The following is a 5,305-nucleotide window of genomic DNA, read 5'->3' as shown; positions in this document are numbered from 1 at the left end:
CGCCATAGTTAAGGAAGAACCACCCGTAGCGGGGACGGGGGATCGCTGTAGAGGTACCCCACTATCTATCTTAGGGTTCAGGGTGGGGGAAGGGTGGCGGGGGGCCTAGAGGGCTGGCCGGGGCGGCGGTGGTGAGTTGTTTTGGGGCGGCGAGGCGGCGCTGGGGCCGGCGGTTCGGCCGGTGGTGGCAGGCGGCTCAGGGGTGTGCAGGTTCAAGATGAACTGCAGGCCCTCCCTAAACTACATGTCAAGTGTCTCTCTGCTACCATTGCGTTCAGTTTCGACAGTAGCGTTCAGATTCCACAGTTAATTTCAGTTTCGACAGTTAAGTTCAGGGTCAACAGTTTTTACCTCATCTGTTGTAGTCAGGTGGTTTTTGGTGATGTTAATTTTACATCCATTTTTTATCATCTATTGGAGATGCTATTAGAATCCCACTTGAGATTGACGATGTCTGTCTTGTGCTGCTTCAGCCTTGACGTCTTACGGCTCACCGGAGCTGCTCCAACGACAGAACGATCCATGACAACAGAGTAGTGCCCTGGACGCCGTCTACATATTCCTCAGATCTTCCTCCACACCTCTGACAGCCACCTCTGTCTCAACTGCTTCAGCGACCAACCCAATGATGGTGAGGTCGACACGGCTACGGCAAAGAGGTTGTACACTTGTTGCGTCACTTATTACTATACATTCACGTCGATCCATTAGGGCTATTTTGGTTCAATGGAAAAACATAGCAATAGGGAATTTTCCAATGGCACTCTACTATTCAATTATTCATGCATTTTTTTCAAAGGAATGAAGCAAAACATCCACCTGGACCTACTTTTCAAAATCCTATGCATGAAAACAAGACCAAGTGCATTACTGCCAGAATAACATTCTAACTGTACACGCTTTCATATGGTTTCTCTTTATTTTGGCCATGTTTCTTTGCATTCCTCTACTCTTCCAATTCCTGTAAACCAAACACCCAAGTTGATATAAATCATGTGTTTACAAATGCTCTGTTTACCATGTGCATTTTCCTATCCTATTCCATTGTTTTTCCTATCCCTGCGTTTTAAGAATCATGCAAGCCAAATGAGCCCTTACAGAATTACTTTAGTTACAGGTACGTGTCGAAGCGAACTTTGTGTGGTTTGTCCTGCTCCTGCCGCGACGTCGTCCACCTCACCTGAGCTGCTCCATCGACAGAAGCATCCACCAAACCAGACATCACGACTCCTGACCGTCTTTCGCCGTCTCAGATCTCCTTCCCTGCCACCGGCACGCATCCCAACGGCATCACCATCATCGACTCAGCAGATGAACCTGAGGAGTACACGGGTCCAGAAGAGAGGTCGCACTCTTTTGTTTCTGCTTATGTTATGCATTGCTTAAACTTACCTGCTACTTTATTGTCCTGTTCAGCTCTTGGACTCCCAACTGAGGTCCAAATTCATGTTCAAACTTGAGTTCTAAATTAGTTGTGGGGCACATATCGAGGCAGCAATGAATAGTATGTCTGTCTAATATCTGGTTCACCTAGGGTATGCCTATGTTGTTCATCTTGGGTGGGAAACAAATAGTAAAGCAATCATCGTCTGTCTTTTTATTAATTTAAAGCAATCATCAGCCTGCTATCATTATTTTTGGATCCATCCACTGGTTGTTACCATCACTCTAAATTTCTGCATGCTCTCCTTACATAATCTCACCATATTTTTTCGTATGCATGTCAGATATTGTACACAGTCATGCTGAACATGTAGAGAAAAAGAGAAGAGTTTTGCGTGGCAATACAATGTAATGCATACATCGCTCCATGGTGGGTTCAATGGCAAACCCTCCCCACCCCTCTCCAGATTGTAATCCAGAGGAAGATATATGTTCTGACGCGGATTCAGACGCCGCTGGCCACTCCTATTTACCCCAAGGTGTTTGCTCTACCTTGGCATGATGATGTTAGTCATATCATGCATATGTTGCCTTGCAGTGCCTACTTTTGACATCATATATGTCATCTGCTTAGTTTAGACATGTTCTGTAATGCCACCTATTTAGTTTCTATGTCATATATGGGAATTATGCAGTCTCATATCTTTTAGCCAGCCATAATATATGTGAAATGTGCAATGCCATCCTGTTTAACTAGGCATCATATATTTGAATGATATCTTGCCCATCCTTTTCTTCATTACATTTCCATATGTCGACAATGTTTGTACATTAAACTACTCTTCCTGCGAATCAGGCATTTGGGTGGGAGATGGAAAAATCTGGAGTGAAAACAAGGCCTTCAGAGCAGACACTGCTACCTGTCGAAGCAGATCTCTGTTGGGTCCCGATAGCTCCTCAGAGATGGATTCAGAGACAGATGACCAGTCCTATTCCCCTACTGAGGTGTATGCTCTAACTTGGCACGGTTATACTGCTCATATCATGCATACGGTGTCTTGCATTGCATAGTTTAGACATCATATACACAATATTCAACACCATATTCTTAGTTCATACATCATATCGAATTCCCTTTGTTTAGCGTATAAATCACATATGTGAATTAAATTATGCGATCCTGATTACTTACATAACATGTAGGTGAATTATGTCATGAGATCCTATTTTGTTATTCATCATATATTTGAATTATGTTATGCTATGCTATCCAGTTTAGATAGACATCATATATGTGAAATTATGTCATGCTATCCGTTTTAGTTAAACTATATACATGTCAACTATTTCATGCCCTCTTTTTTCCACACTATCTATTGCATCTACCTCTCATACAATGTATGTACATTCAACTATGTTTCCTGTTTATCAGCCATTTGAATTGGAGCGGGTGATGCCAGTATCTAGCGGAATAAAAACATGGTCTTCAAATAAAACAATGCTACCTATTGGTGGAGATAGCACCCCGGTTGTACATGCACAAGAACCAGCCCTACCACACATAACCCAAACTCTCACAGATTGTACCCCTACTGCGATGGACAGAGAACTAGCTTCAGCCAATCTAACCCCAACCCCAGCCGATAGTAACCCAGTTCCTATTGACACAGCACCATCTCCACCACAGTGCTCCCAAACAAGAGCAGTTAGTAAGGCATCTCTAGTGCCCAAAGGGCCAGTACTATCACGGCGAACCCCAGCTCCACCAGTTAGTACGCCTATTCCCTTGGAGGAAGCACAACCATCCAATCGTAGTTTAGCATCTATCGCATTTGATGTTGTTCAATCGTATGTGCGTATCTTCCCATCTTGGAAATATTATACTGAAGATGAAGGAAAATGCCAGTTGCAGGTGTTTGTCCAGGAGTTATGTGTAAGTAATGTTATTCATGTCAATTACTTTGCTTCGTACCATACATCCTACCTCCATGATGGTTATAATACAACAAATTTTCCCATTTTTCTCTATAGAGAAGGACCGATTTGGAAACTCAGGATGAGGTAACCTGTGCTAATACCTCTACTACCTTCAAGAATGCTTGGTGGCAGTATCGGAATTACCTGAAGAAAACGTACTTCACCGGCAAAGAAACTCATCAAATTCCCTTACGTTCTCCTGAGACACATTTACTGGACGATGACTGGGAACGCCTTGTTCTGTACTGGTCCCAAACCAAGAATGTGGTAAGGTCTATGAGCTCATTTTCTATTTTTAAGTATTATATTCTTGCGTCTTACTGTACTCTGTTCATGTAGAACAAGTGCCTAAACCTGAAGAACAATTGTTCTAATTTAAGATTCCATTGCTATCATAGTTCAAAAAAGCGCTAGGCGTTAATTGTGCGTTTCGCCACCGCCTTGCACTTTACTGACCAAAGTGCATCCTTATGCGCAGTTATGCACAGATTAAGCATAGTTACGCGCAATGCATTTTGCCAACGCCTAGAGCCTAGGCGTGCTTAAGCGCTCGCTTAGGCGCGCCTTTTTTAACTATGATTGCTGTGCTCTTGTATCATTGTGTTTACTCATACAAACTTATTTTTAAATTGAAGGATCCAATCGAAACTCGAATGGCACGGCAGGTATGTTCACGCATGTTTCTTTAACAGGTTTGCTCTTATCAATAGCTCTTTTGATTTCAAATTCAATTGTGTATACAGTTGACTTTCATATCATGCACATTACTAGCATCACAACAGAGCCAATAGTATTGTTGTACATGTAGACCCGTGGTACCCATCTGAAATCTTGTTCTGGCCGTGTAGTTTCCCACGCTTTGTATTCATTCACTGCTGCTTTGTCTTGAACTGATATGATTTGAACCGTGTCTCTATTTTGATTTGGCAAGACAATGCAGTGACCATAGGACATAGATATAGGTTTGTTTGATGCTTTTATTATGTACTGGTACTTGGCAATAGAAGACTTGGTAGTTTAATCCTGTCCACCTAACTAATGAACTAGTTCACCGAAATGAGTTTCATATACTAGTACATGCTAAACTTGCTATGTGTATGTTTGTTTCTTCTTTTAGAATGCTGGCAGAATATTGGGGAAGAGTGCCTTATTAAGCAATGGTAAAGGAAGTAATGCAGATAAGGTTCAGGATAATGACACATCCTTGTTGGTCTCCAACAAAGCTGATAAAACAGCTAAGGAAGACTATCTTGAAGACAGCGAGACAACCCCAAAGTCCTGTCTTGGTTTAGTGTTCGAGTTACTGGCCACTACCGCTTGCACAAGCTATTCAAACTCATTGTCTGAATCAGTTCGGTTTCTTGAGTCTCAACTACAAGCTTAAAGACATCGTTCAATTGTGCTGTGACAAGAAGCGGAAGGACTGCGGAAGTCCCTGGAGCATTCAGATGCATACTTTCTGGTGCAACAACAAGCATTGGAGGATTTTTGCGCCAAACAGGACAAAGCTAATCAGCTTGCTAAGCTTATTGCCAACATGGTGGATACCTAGGATTACGTTTCTTGAGCTCTTCTGAAGTTGTTTCAGTTATGCTCTTGTTTTGCTGCCGCGTTTATTTGCACTGGTGGCCAATTTTGATGGCCAAGTGTATGTAATATGCTGCTTTGTTCCCTATATTTGCACTGGTGGCGAACTTTGATGCCCAGTGGATGTAATATGTGTAATAGCGGTAGTAGGCTAGCCTTAATTGCTGGCTTATTTATTTCCTTATTGTCTTCTTTAGTTGTTTGCTTGTAGTCGCTGCTGTTCTTTTTCTGTGTTTTTCTAGTGGCCACAATAGCCTACTTTTGGTAACTAGGCCAAAATAATCATGGCAACACACGGACTGTTGTAACCATGGGCCTCCTGCAGGCCGTATGATCCATGGGCCTTCGTTCGGCCGTA

Source organism: Triticum aestivum, chromosome 7B, assembly GCF_018294505.1.
Source record: "Triticum aestivum cultivar Chinese Spring chromosome 7B, IWGSC CS RefSeq v2.1, whole genome shotgun sequence".
NCBI lineage: Eukaryota > Viridiplantae > Streptophyta > Magnoliopsida > Poales > Poaceae > Triticum > Triticum aestivum.
Note: the sequence above shows the minus strand (reverse complement) of the source record.